This window comes from Homalodisca vitripennis, chromosome 8, assembly GCF_021130785.1.
Source record: "Homalodisca vitripennis isolate AUS2020 chromosome 8, UT_GWSS_2.1, whole genome shotgun sequence".
Classification (NCBI taxonomy): domain Eukaryota; kingdom Metazoa; phylum Arthropoda; class Insecta; order Hemiptera; family Cicadellidae; genus Homalodisca; species Homalodisca vitripennis.
The window spans coordinates 42197471-42212980 of record NC_060214.1 but is presented as its reverse complement, the minus strand read 5'-3'; positions in this window follow the sequence as shown (position 1 = coordinate 42212980).

The window sequence follows — 15510 nt, the reverse complement described above, 5'->3', positions numbered from 1 at the left end:
AGTCAGTATGAGATTTCGTAGTTAAGATTTAGATCTGAAGTATAAGGTATTATCAATTCTTGCAAATATGGGAGCACACAGAGGTAGAGCAACTTATGAAATGACGTAACATAATTCAGAATTTTAATGATCAAGTTATAATTATATCCGCAAATAAAACATTGGATAAACAAATATTCCTGTTATAATGTAAATTTTGTATTTAAAATATTAAGAGAATTAAACAAATATTGCATGGACCTGGATTAGAATAATTATAAGTTTTGAAACATCATTAATTGGTAAGAGCTAGTGGAACACAAGAGAACCTGTTCTGCCTTAATTGCAAATGTGCAGCTTGTTCAAATGGATTAAGTTTGTGTTCAGATGAGCTGTAAAACATTTTCCTTTAGTTACTTTTCAGACGGTTGAAAAAGTGCAAACTGGGATTCTTACTTTATCGTGTATATTTTTATGTATGCCTGATGGACTTTATATTTCTGTTGCGCTGTGATCCTGTCAACAAAGCTATATAAATATATTGCGCTATTTGGACATTGAAGTCCTAGTCATATACTTAGTTTTCATCATTCTTTATTTAACTTGCATATATTTACTTACATAGTGGTATAAATGATCTTTAAAATAATATCAGAATTCAAATGCGTAGGGAAGTAGGATCTAAATGACCTTCTACATAATAAACTTTAGTATATCCTAGGATTTCATGGTTTTAAGTTCAATTTTCAAACGTTTTCTGTAGAAGAACAAGTTAGCATCATTGTTTGTCTAAGGATTGGAGACCAACTGCCCTATCCTGTTTGATCATAATTAATTTGCATGAATTTTAAATTAACAGAACTATGATTAGGAAAATTTAGTACATAATGATATAAAAATAGTTTTTTAATTTTAAAGGCCCTAATGGTATTTAAATTCTATATATATATATATATATATATATATATATATATATCAGTTGAGATAAAATACCGTTTTGAATATCTTTCTGGCATGCAAAATTGAAACTAGAGCATGTGAAACGATGCGCATCGTATATCCGATATTGTGTTGTTTTCTCGGAGCTGAAAAGGTATGTCGGTAACGAAAACCGATTGTAAACCATAGCATTTCCATAAATAGACACGCAATGCTTTGTACTCTAATGTAGTGAATGTGTTTTATTTTAATCAGGCTTGTGTTAGTTCAATTAATAAACATATTTTCAAACTCCATCAAATTTGGCTCAACATGTAAAGCGTCAAAAACTTACCTCAAACGTTTGTTATCGTCAAAGGCATTTTATAATGTTGGCGAATTTATGGCACACAACTAGGAGACCAATCATTTGCAAGATTGACCCCGACGTTGGAAGTGGGTATAATTTACGTATGAATGAGAATGAACGAATCCAGAAAATGTACGTCTGAATGGATATTGTGGTATAAATGACTAAATGATTTCAATTTTAATTCCTAGACGGTTGCTATCCATCGTAACATGTTTTTGCAATAAACAATCTGACTTGACTTGAGTTGATTTATCAATGGCCAGCCCATAATAGATATTTTCCTAGCCCTAGACTAACATGGACATTGTTTACCGGTGAAGATAAGATTTGTGAGCTGTCACGTGATAATTTGGTTGAGGTTAGAGTTATCAACAAACTCTGATAATATAACTTGACAGGACCTGGTGACAATTAACTTATAATTTAATTAGTACAAGACAGTTTGACAAATAGCGATGCATTTTCCGGAATTCGCTTGAATTTGTAAATTATGGCAGTATTTATCTGTTTCCATGTTATTACTAGCAAACAGTTTATACTTTATTAATTTATTATCCTTTATACAGTAGTGTATTTGTTCCAGTTTGATTTAAAGCGATGCAAGAGATAAATGATCATCACTGTCCTGCCATAAAATGAGTTTACTTCATTTCGAGTAAAACTTATTCTTACCTTCATCCGTTGAATTGCATAACTGCAAGGTACAAATATGTTTTGTATTTATCGTTAAAATACAATATTACATAACCTTTCAAAAATATATGTTTTCCTATTAGAATATACTTATAATTTTATAAACAGAATATCATTTTATTAGACCTTGAAATTTAATACTACCGAAGAAAACAATACATGATATAACACCCATTTTCAAATAATCAAATACTTTTAAAGTATATATGCCAGTTAAAAAAGATTTTTTATTTATAATTTTAAAATAATTTTGTCGTATTAATGTTCGCTGACAAGACTAAAGGCATTTCAGTAAGAATTGGCTATGTTAACAAGCATAATTGCCGTATATGGAACAACGCAAACTGATATGGGGTTTACGAGGTAGTGGTGCATCCACAAAAAAGTTACTGTTTGGTGCGGATTTTGGGCTGGCGGTGTGATTGGTCCGTATTTTTTTGAAAAGAACGTTGGTGAGGCCATCACTGTCAACGGCGAACGCTACAGAACGATGATGACGGATTTCTTTTGACCCAAGTTGAACGATATGGATTTAGACGACATGTGATTTCAGCAGGACGGCTCTACGTACCACACTCCGAATGAAACCATGAACATTTTGCATGCACGTTTGAGGGCAAGGATATCTCTCGCAGAGGGTACGTGAATTGGTTACCGAGATCGTGCGATTTGAAGCCCCTAGACATTTTTATGGAGTTTTCTGAAGTCGCAGGTCCATGGCAATAGGCATCAATCAACCGATGAACTTAAGATCAACATAACCCAGGCCATTGCTCAAATTCAACCGGATTTATGCGGCAGAGTAATTGAAAATTAGACCACTCGAAACCGTAGTCATGTGAGAAACCGCGGTAAACATTTGAACGATGTTATTTCCCACACATAATGGCATACATGCGATTCAAATGAAAAATAATTTTTTTTAATAATACATGGCTTGTTTTATTTTATCTCAACATCTACCCACCCAAAATGAAAACCCCTATAGATGAAATTTCATGCAGATCTTGTGTAAAAATGTTTCATTATATATATATATATATATAATGTAAATCAGTATCATGTCCGTTTACTCTTCAAACGAATACATACCATTTAAATTATCTGCCATTATTTACTAAGATAATTACATACACTTTAATAAAAATATGTAATAAAATATTTTAAAAATAAATATTTAATAAAATATTTTATACACTTGTATAAAATATTTCCAAATAATCACAGGATCTCACAAAATACAATCTTCACACGCCACAATACAAAAACCTCCATAAAGGTTATTAAAATATTACTTCATGAACTTAATTGTTGATCAGCTGATATTGCCAACCTTTGCAAAGAAGATATGACGATAAAAAGTGTTGAATAAATGATCAGCTGTTACTCACAACCTAAACATTAGTTAATATTTTATGCAGATAAGAATATGCATTTTTGTGCGTCTGTTTTATTTTTAAATAAAACTAAATTTCAATACCTATTATTAATTTTTTTCCTAAGTAATTCACATGAATCTTTTCAGAATTAAATGTTCTACAAATCTGTTTAAGAAAAAATGACCTTTATTTAACATTTATGGAAGTAATCTTACGTTAAACACAAAAATGTGTTATTTCTTTGCACCAATTCTTGTGTTTTACGTAAGATATCTCTGAAAGTATTGCATTTACAGCTCTGGGACGAATTTTAATAAATTTGTCAGATATAAAAACATAAAAAACAATCGTATTTGTATCTTTGTAACTACCTTTACCATTTTTATACGGCCTGACTTCACCAAGGGTTCTGAAATCCGGGCGAAATCTTTCGCTAGGCGTAACTCGCTAACGAAGCGTTTCCGGGCATATGGTTATATGAACTTTTTTACTTGTTTTTACCTATAGAATAAGCTCCCGAGAGATTGGCGTTTAGTTTTGAATCACCCAGTATATATATACAGGGTGATTCATGAAGTTCTCCCCCCACTTCTACAGCACATTGTACTAGTAAAAATAATGAAAAAATGTTATATAAACATAGGTCCGAAAACGCTTCGTTAGCGAGTTACAGCGAGCGAAAGATTTCACCTGAATCCTGGGTAAAGAGTAAAATAAAGCCATACTGAACTTTTGGAAAGGTTAATTAAGTAAGAAATATCGTGGATTCTTATGTATTTTTACCTGATAAAGCTAATAAAATAGGTTTCAGAACTGTACCTGTAGTAGTTTTTGAGGAATTCAGGGTTAAATGCAAAAAAATGGGGCACGAAACAATGTTTTTTTAAGTTTGATGTACAATAACTTTGTTAAATTGGTAATAAATACATAAAATCAACAAACATTAATTGTAGAGAATGTAATTCTGAGAAAATTGATATAATCAAAGTCTAAAATAAAACAGAAATAAGTACCAAAAAATTGATTTTATTCAGTATAATACATTACTAGTTTTAAGCAAAATTAAACAGGTTGGGCCAACCGTACGCACCTTTTTATAATAGATGTTCGAAAATGAGGCAATCATTATCAATACATTTTGCAGCACGTTTGTGTATTGCTTTTGTTGCGTTTCTTAATTTTTCAGGACTTCCCTGTATCTGCACAGCCGAATCCATAATACGGGCAATTAATTCATCACGAGAATTCACTTTTGTCTTGTATACAATGTCTTTCATCCATCCCCAGATGCAATAATCCAATGGAGATAGATCTGGTGATCTTGGTGGCCAAGGGTGAGGCCCTCCACGACCAATCCAGTGTCCAGGAAATTGATGATTTAAGTAAGCAGAAACGGCACGTGAAAAGTGGGGAGGTGCTCCGTCATGCTGGAAGTACAAATTTTGTCTGAGATGTAAAGGAACATTCTCTAACAGCTGCGGCAACTCTTCTTGAAGGAAATGCAAATAGAACTCAGCATTTAGGCGTCCAGGTAATATGAAAGGTCAGCCGATTGTGCAAAAGGCCACACCAGACATTGACGCTAAATCGGTGTTGAAAGTTCTGTTCCACTACCTCATGTGGACTTTCTTCTGCCCATGAGTGTTCATTGTGCAAGTTATTGACACCATCCCGAGTGAATTGTGCCTCATCCGTAAACAAAATACGCTTGTAGAGTTGATTATTAATATTCAAAAAGTTGCAAAACTCCAAGCGAAGCGGACCATCCCCTAGCTGTAGATGTTGAACCTTTTGTTTATGAAACGGATAAAATTTATTTCGATTAAGTGACCTCCACACCATTGACTGTGAAACTCCTATCCGCCTAGAAATACGTCGTGTACTTACACCTGGACTGCGATGAACAGCATTAATAACAATATCATCATCAAGTTGGACAGCTCGTTCATAATTGGTTCTAGTACTTGGTAGTGATCCTGTTTCCCGAAGAGTACGAAAAGTTCCTGAAATTGTTTTGGTATCTGGAATCCTCCTATTAGGGTAACGTAGTTCATATTCTTCTACAGCAGCTCTAGCATTACCATTACAGTAACCCAAAATAAAAACCATATCAGCGTATTCCTCTGATGTAAATAAGTAAGGCATTTTTTCGCTGAATAAACAATCGAATTATAACTCACAGAAAAATTGTATTTAATAACACGATTCACAGAACCCGATCTCCTGCTGTAGCTTGCAAAACACCACTAATGAACAGTTCTAATGTAACAGTACAGAATACCATTGTTGATCAGCTGTTATTCGTGCGTTACCAACTTAGAAATTAATAAAACAAAAAACTGCATTTCGATGATTAGTAAACAATAATGGGAAAATGTTTGCTTCATTTATTTTCGAACATTTGATGTAAATTTTTATAAAAAAAAAATACAACGTAATAAAACAGGATATTTTTATTTACAAACAAATTTATTTAACAGTTAATCTTGTTTTCTCAATTTATCTCATCATTAAGGAACAAACATTTTGTTTTGTTTTATTTTAACTAAATACCGTACGGTATTTATTTACAGCTAGTAATGTATTATACTGAATAAAATAGATTTTTTTGGTACTTATTTCTGTTTTATTTTAGACTTTGATTATATCAATTTTCTCAGAATTAAATTCTCTACAATTAATGTTTGTTGATTTTATGTATTTGTTACCAATTTAACAAAGTTATTGTACATCAAACTTAAAAAAACATTGTTTCGTGCCCCAATTTTGTGCATTTAACTCTGAATCCCTCAAAAACTACTACAGGTTACAGTTCTGAAACCTATTTTATTAGCTTTATCTGGTAAAAATACATAAGAATCCACGATATTTCTTACTTAATTAACCTTTCCAAAAGTTCAGTATGGCTTTATTTTACTCTTTACCCAGGAATTCAGGCGAAATCTTTCGCTAGCTGTAACTCGCTAACGAAGCGTTTCCGGACCTATGTTTTATATAACATTTTTTCATTATTTTTACTAGTACAATGTGCTGTAGAAGTGGGGGGAGAACTTTATGAATCACCCTGTATAATGAAACATTTTTACACAAGATCTGCATGAAATTTCATCTATAGGGTTTTTTCATTTTGGGCGGGTAGATGTTGAGATGAAATAAAACAAGCCATGTATGATTAACAAAATTTATTTTTCATTTGAATCGCATGTATGCCATTATGTGTGGGAAATAACATCGTTCAAATGTTTACCACAGCATTAAACAGAACATTCTCTCTTACTATGTCATAATTTACATTTGTCACCATTTATGTCAAAATTTCAGAGCTTGTCTCGTTTCGTTTCCAAAAATTTAAATTTTTATCCAACTAAAAAATTGCTTATTCTTTCCTTTATAAACTTTATTAAAATATCTAATTACTAAAAGGTTATTTACATTGGATAACAGGGGGAGGATTGACATAAAATTCTTTCTCTCATTCATTCACAACAATTAAATAAAAACATGAGAATTGACGCACAAGAAGGAATGTTAGTAAATCAAAAATATAATGTCTTTAAACTAATATCAGACAGCATAATGGTTCTCTTCTTCAGGTAATATTTATTTAAATGTCATAAAAATAACCTTTTTCTTTTAATAACTAAAAGAAAACACAAAACCTTGACTTGGCTTATAGTTACTTATTTATGACATTTTACTATGGGGTGTTTTATTATTTTGCTGAAAGAAAAATATGTGCAATTGTTCTTGAATTAATTTTCACAAGAGGGTCTTTATCTTGTAGATGCACTCTTTTCAAAATTTTTACGTCCTTGGTGTACTGAATTATATAACTGTTCTCTGAGATAATAATCACAATCTTGTATGGTCCGTCAAATGTCCTATATAAGTTTTTTATGTGCCCAAGTATTTTACAAAACACTTCATCATTAATTTTAAACTTTCGGTAGTTTCTAATATAAGGCCTTAACTACGAATTTCTAATAAACTTTTTATTTAAATTTTCCAACGCCACGGCATATTTTTGACTTGTTTCCTTTGGCACTAAATTTTCAAAAATTGATTTTAAGTTTCACTTTAGATCCAAGTCATTGTTAGGTTTAAAATTAAACATTAAACACCTGCTCCCACACCCGGTACTGTCATTCACACACGAGTTAACTGCTTGATGAATCTTACTTAAATCAGCGTCCCAGTTCTTTTCGCAATCATTATACAAGCATGTCAGAATTTAATTTAAGTTTCTTTAATATCCTTCAGATTTGGTACCCTGGGGGTTGTACGGGATTGTAGTGATCAATTTCACACCTCATTCGAAAAGGTTTGCCCTTAATTCCTCGCCGATGAAGTAAGTGGCGTTGTCGCTTACAATATCTTCCGGCAAACCAAAGTTTAAAAAAAATATTACACTCTAAAGCTTGCACACCATACCTGAATTTACTTTCTTGAGAGGTACGACCCATTGTGAAGTTTTCCACCATGAAGTATGTATTCATTCTGCCTTGAGGATCTAGGCAGTAAGTCCAAACACATCCATGTAGATTTTCTGTAGTGGACGTGATGAAATGTTTACATGCTGTTCACCACGGTCACGCCAATTAGTAGGTTTACTGCTAAGACAAATAGAACACTGTTTAACATCAGACTTCGCAAACTCATTTAGATCAGGATGGTAAAACACCGCTGCTATTAATGTTCTATTAACTCCACAATGCCCTCCACTTGGGCTATTATGATAATAATCAAAGACTGCCTTAAACATTGATTCGAGGAGAACTATTTTAGGGGATTTAAACCTTGAATTTGTATAAAATAAAATTCTTTTTTTACCAACAACCTTCATCATCACTAATATTGTTTTCCAACTGTTCTTGCACAATTTCATCCTTACCCTGCTCCATTTCTAAATCTATGCGTAAGAAATTATATAAGTTACTTACATTACAAGTAACATTTCTTGCACTATTTTTACACACATTTACAGCAGAATTATTTTACAGTTCTTTCAAGGCCTCTCTTTCAACCTCATCAGTGTGATCAAACAGCCGTGACAAACAGTCTGCAGTCACATTATCACTCCCCTTAATGTTCTTTACAGTGAAAGGAATGGAAAAAGTTGTTTCCACCCATCTACCAAGTTTCCCTAGTTTTGTGTGGTTCCTCAAGACCCAAAAGTAAGTGCGGAGTTATCAGTGTACAAGTTAAACTTCCTTGCTTCGACAAATTCCCTGAATTTGATAATTGAGCACACCACTGCCAGAGCCTCCTTGTGGTAAGTTTCTCTTCATTTTCAGTAAATTTTATCGAGTAATAAGCTACAGGTTTTAAGTTCTTAATGTTATTTTCTTGCAATAAGCAATCTCCCATTGCCCGGTCATTCGCATTACACTGCAGGGTGAACACTTTATTAAAGTCAGGAATAGCTAACACAGGGGGGTTAGATATCTTATTTTTTAACTGTACAAACGATTTTTCACACTATTCGGTCCACCGGAAGACTGCACATTTCTTCCTCATAGCGTTCATAGAAGCCGCTATGTCCGCATAGTTTTCAATAAATGAAAAATAGGACGTCATTCCTATAAACCGCGCAAGGTCCTTGTTTAGGTCTTCTACACTGTTGAATATTTACTGTTCTTTCTGGGTTAATTTTAAAATTATTTTCACTTATAATATGTCCCAGAAAATTTAATGTATTGTAAAAAAATTTACCTTTATCAACATTTGCTGTGAGGCCTATAACTCCACAAACAACGTATATTTTCCCTTAAGTGGGCATAATTTTCATCTAGGCTTTTAGAGTATACTATAATTTTATCTAAGTATGTTAAAACACATTTAAATTTTTAATGTCCAAGCACTGAATTTAAATAAGCAGTTAAAAACACCACTGCCCACAAGGAGTCCAAATGGCAGCCTTTTAAATTTATAACTACCGAATAGCACAGATGAAGTTGTCAAATATTGGGTTCCATCAGCTAATCTAATTTGCTAATAAGCTTTTGATATGTGTATGAGGCTGAAATAGCGGTGACCACTCTAATGCGGGTATAAAGAATGGAGATCCCCAATTGGAAAATGTACAGCCTTAATCTTATTATTTAACTCCTTATAATTTATCACCAACCTTTCTTTTCCCGGTTCCTTTCCCACCAAAATGGCCGGAATGGAGTACTAACTTAGCTTTGGCTGGATAACATCATTCATGTTCTTTTAGCTCACCGATAATTTCCTTCATTCTCTTCATCCCCAGAGGGTTAAGTGGATTAGGCCGCAGTTTGACTATAGCATCATCCTTTAGTTAAGTTTTCTACTCGAAATCAAGAGTTTTCCCCAGAAGTTCATAAAAAAAAAACTCTTCAATGATTTCTAAAACTTGCTGTGTAGCTTCGGAAAACCCTATCTTGTAATTATGATTTATTTTTTAACACATTAGAGTTAGTGTTTTGAATTAAATGTACTGACTTGTTCAAGTTAAAATCGAATCTACACACATTGATTTTTAAATCAATCAACAGTCCAGTTGATTTAATGAAGTAAGCCCCTAAAATTTCACATTGTGATAAGTTATTAATAACTACTAGATTAACCTTCCAGGATAAGTTGTCAATTTTAATTTTAAGATTTACCTCTCCTAGTACATTTAATTTTTAGTTTCCAGCAATAACACATTGTACCTTATATTCTAACAATTTATTAACTAAGTTCGCTTCCCTTAAATGATTATAAAGTTTCGTACTGATTAAACTTAATGTACTTCCAGTGTCTAAAAAGAATTTCACATTAACTTTTTTTCTATACTAGTACACTTGGCGAGGTACTTTGGCTTTCCTCGTAGCGTTTCTGCCACATGTGGTAAATATTTCCGGATTTTTGTTGGGGACTATTTTTAAATCATTTTGAGTATCCAGTTTACGTGAAGGGTTAGAAATTAATCTGATTTTTGTAAGGAAATTAACTTTGTAAATGTACATTATATAACTGTATACATTACTCTTGTATATACTGGTTTTTCAATATATTTACCAGTTATGACGCTATGGTTTATTTTGTAATAGGGTACGGTTTTTCTATTGCTAACAATGCATTTGCATACCATTGCTTGGCTACTTACGTAAATTACAAGCTATTATATACATTTTTTTCCATATAAACTTTGCAAGAAATTCAATTTTACAATTAATATAGATCAGTAGTTCCCAAACTTACTTTTCTCGTGGACCACTTTCAAAATTTACTGGTTTCGGTGGACCCCCTGCTGCTACATTTCTACCACATTCTTAAAGTCGCCAAATAATAAAAATTGTGTTGCTTTTGAGTTCTGTCCCTATATTCCGATAGGTAAAATAAAAACGAAAAATGGTACATTTTATAACACTGTATTTATTAAAAGAATAGAATTACAAGAAAAAATTAAAAAGGTAATATAAGATCAGGTCGTAATTTTAATTAATGGCAAGGATGTATTTGATGAACTGGCAGCAAACGATCAATGTTTGGCTTTATTTTTGAGAGCAATAATCGCAAAATCCTCCCGCTCTGTGATGTTTAACTTGCTCCTTTTTTTGTTAAGAGGTTTTTTAACGGCACTAAAGCTTCTTTCGACAAGGTATGACGAGGAAAAAGCTATTAAAAATTTCGTTGCGATTTCCCACAGTCCAGGATATTTTTCGGGTATTTCTGCTTGCAGCCAAAATGTTTGGTAGCCTTTTCTCATTTCACATTCAGCTCCTCATTGGTGCTTAGCTCGAGCAGTCCCTCTTGTAATACAACATTGGCCACTTCCGTTTCATCAAATTCAAATGGATTTATGATCCATGGTGGTATATCCATCGTCAGCATATCTTGAAACCTGGTTTTGAAGTCATCATGCAGGGCACTTAAATGTTGACTGTAGGTATGGATATCCTTATCAATACATTCTACCTGAGATAAGTTTGGAAATTGAGAGAATTCGCGCTGACTAATGCTTTGCTTCATACATTTCAATTTCCCAAGAAAAGCCGAAGTTATACCCTTTGTTTTTATGAAATTCAGGCTGTCCCCTTGTAACTGTAAGTTGATATCATTAAATTTGTTTAACAAATCTGTCAAATACGCTGTCTGCTTTGAATTTTATCAAGTTTTCTTTTAAATCTGGATCTCTATTTTCTAGGAACTCTAAAATGGAATCAAAAACAGAGTAAAAATCTCGTTAAGCATACACCTTTCGACAACCAGCGTATTTTAGTATGTAAGAGCAATCGTTGGAAGTCTTCATCATTTTCATCGCACAATTGAGCAAATAAACACGTATTCAATGCATTGCTTCTGATTTTGTTGACAGCTTTTATTAAGATATGAAAATATCGGTTCAACCTGTCAATTAAATGTTTAGACACAAGATGTTGTCGGTGGATTACGCAATGAATAGCTGTAAGTCCTGATATAATTCTTTTGAGATGACTTATAAACCCACGATATCTCCCGACCATTGCAGGAGTTCCGTCTGTTGCCACTGAAATAATGTTTGTAAATAGAATCAATTTTTCCGTAAAAAAAAAATACTCATAACATTAAATATTGATAAGGATTGAGTGTCAGTCTCCAAAGTTTTGGAAAATAGCAATTCTTCGTGAATTTATTCCTCCATAATAAATCGGACATATGCCAATAATAAAGTTTCATTACTGGGTAACGTTGACTCGTCCAGTTTAATACAAAAAATGAGTTTTTAGCAGATGATCGCACAAAATATTTTCGATACCAGAGCTCATTTCGTCAATCCGTCTTTTAACAGTACTGTTACATTATGGAATTCTTTTTAGTATGTTAAATGGAGATTTGTGCAAAACAGTTCTTTAAAACCTCTTCAACAGCGGGTAAAATTAATTGTTCTCCGATAGTGTGTGGGTTTCCAGATTTTGCAATAAGCCATCATCGTTACTTTGTGATGTTGAAGCGAACATAATGTGCATGATGGGTCTCTTTTCATATTTTTCCTTCAATGTTTGAAAATATCTTAAATCTTTACCTATTTTATCAGTATGACACCTTTTTAGATGATCTTCGAGCTTTGATGGTTTCATAGAGCCATTGCTCACAACTTTGTTGCATAATAGCCACATGGGTAATTGTTTGTCTGCCTCTGATGGAACAAATCCATATTTCAAATAATCGACACTATATTGTCGACATTTTTTCTTTGCTGTAGCCATCTTTCGTGTCAGTTACCTTACCTGTAACAAAAACATGTTTTAGTAATTAAGTTTTTTCTAAATATAGGTATCAAACCGTAGCCTTTGTTAGCACGCAGAAATAGAATCTCGGCTTTCAAAGAGGCCAACTAATAAACCGCTAAGACAAATACAGACGTTTTCACAAAACGGTATCAATTTTAAAGTACCTAATATACCACCAATTTTTAACAGAATAAGTAAAAATTTGTGTACTCCTTATCGAATACCGATCAAATTTGTGTAGGAAAAAATTAAAGTCAAGATCCAAATACTGTCCATAAAAACGATAAATGACATTTCATAAAATCAATGAGTTCACGCGCTCCGTGTGTTTGCGTATCTTTTGTCTGCAGCTTCATTGTTAAAACGTGACAAACTTGCATCGAAGCTCTCGCCCCGCCCTTTTCCCCGTCCACCGTAAGTTTTATTTTGCAAGGAATATTACATCTTGATAATACCATTATATGCATTTACAATTCATAGCTGTACTCGTGCTTATAATAATGAACTTTGCTTATAAATTAATTAATTAATTTCATTTATATATGTCGAGGTATCCTTAAGTTTATAGTAGGCATTAAATATAAATTATTACACCTCAGTCTAAGAAATAAAAAGAAACTACTTTAGATAATAATGAACCGTCCCAATTATAGGGAATAAGATAATTTTTTTTAACATGGTTATTGCCACCCCGATACTGTATTATAAAATCGTTTTTATTGACATCCCTAAAAAGTATATCCGTGACCTTGGAGAACAACCTCCTTATTACTAGGCCACGTTGACATCCTATGATACTGCTTTTACATTAGTTCATAAACATTAAAAATCTTCTAAATCTAATAATGGTACTCCATTTCCTCGAAGACCTTAATTTCATTACCTTTACCTTAACTTTCAAATAGTTTCGGTTACATTAAACCGGTCAAAATGATCTATAATACAATGGTGTGCTCCGTAACAGCGGCATGGTTACTGAGCTAAATCTTCCTGACAGGTTCATTACAGTAGACACATCTGTTTCTTTCCTGCCCATTCCTGTATAAAATATTCAACAGGAAATGACAGCATATAAAAAATATAATGATTGCTTATAAACATCTACATACTATGTAATTTAAAAGAGCTTCATGTAAATAACTTTATTTTAAATGGAAAGTTAAATTTATATTAAACGTCAACGTGAGTAAAGGGACACAACATTACTATAATTCAGGTAATTATGATTAATTGAAAATATTGAAAATGGTCTATCCAAATAATTATGGTATTTTTGAGTCTTACAGAGCGAAATATAATGAGCAATTTTCCTGCATATATATAGAGTAAATGATAAACTCAAGGTGTATTGTAATTGATATAGTTCAAGGTATTATTTCATGGAATTACACAATCCATTTTAATAAGCTAAGCTTAAAATCAATGAGCATTTTAGAATATCTGTTCCATATAGAGAAATCTATTGGTATTGTTTACTCTCTTAAAACATTAAAAATTGAAAAATGCTCAAACTACTTTTATTAGTTAATGCTCTATCGGCCAGAAAAACTGTGACTGTAGACAAGCATTTGAAAAATATATTTTCTTTTTGTTAGCAGAGGCAGATCCCCTTAAAAACTTATTCTGTCCGTCCTTATGGGCCGCTGACTGTGAGAGGATTTTATCAAACAAAATAAAGGGGAGTGTCGAGACAGTGAAAGGTAGATGGTACTGATAAAACATGCTTCAGTCACAGACAGGATTTAAAAATCCGCTATCACTAAGCCCCAAAGTCCAACATCTTAGACCACTTGGCTATCGGCACTCCCGAAACAATATCCGCGAAATATCACAGTTGTATTACCATTATCTTAAGATAGCCTATGGAAAGCAAGTACATCATTATTTCTCTTTTAAAATTCATTTTGTCAGTAGACTTGGGATATTTCCATTTTTTTAACCAATAATACTTTTTTAAATAATTTTATACATGGTTGGATACTTTCAGTGATCATACTGAAGAGCTTTAGCGAAGCCTATCACTTGAGAGGGTAGAAAGTTTTAAATTATGTTTGCCTGTCCATTATCCTTGTAGTTAAATACGGTGTCTTAAGGATGAAAATAACCTACAAACTAAAGATTTTTTATTAAGCTTCAATAATATATAGAGAACATCAAAATTCGGTGATGGTGCATGTCACTCTACGGGTACACTATCTATCTACTATCTTATCATCTTATCCACTATCTATCGAATATTTTACATTGATTTTGTAGGTAAAAAATGATGGCAATGATAAAATGATAGTATGAATAAATTTTTAAACAGAGGACGGACACTTTAAATTTTAAAAAGTGATATAGTAGCGTATACAATGAGACTTTCACGTTGTATTGGTCAGTACGACTTTCAATACATTTTGTGTGGTACTTCAACCCGTGTATCAATTAATTTAAACAATTGTAAACAAGAGAGAAGTCGATCATACAATTGTCTGTCCATGGAATTCAGCTGATAATTTGGAAAGTATATAAAATAGTTCGATATCTTGATGTATTGAGTTATAAATTTCAAAAGTGTTATGTATTTGTTAGGTAATACCAACGGTTTTGGAAAAACTCCACTTCAAATTGTTTACGTATATTTCTGTGTGTTTTTATCTTGTATTTTTGGGTTTTTTTGCACGAATTGAGTTTTAAGTTGAAATTATGTGCATACCTCAGTTACTACAAGGCAAAGTGGTGTTTTATTATGTGTATGTCTCTATTTTGGATCTAGCTGAGGGTTTTCGTAGCCTAACTACCGCAGGATATATAGGGAACTATTTCATCAATAAACTTGACATATTGCATGAAAACTTAATTCTAAATAGATAAGAAAGAGACTGATAATGGTGCATCCATGGTATTTAGATGAGCGATATGGAAGCATATATTTAGGTTAGCAAAATTTCTCTTGGTGGTTGTA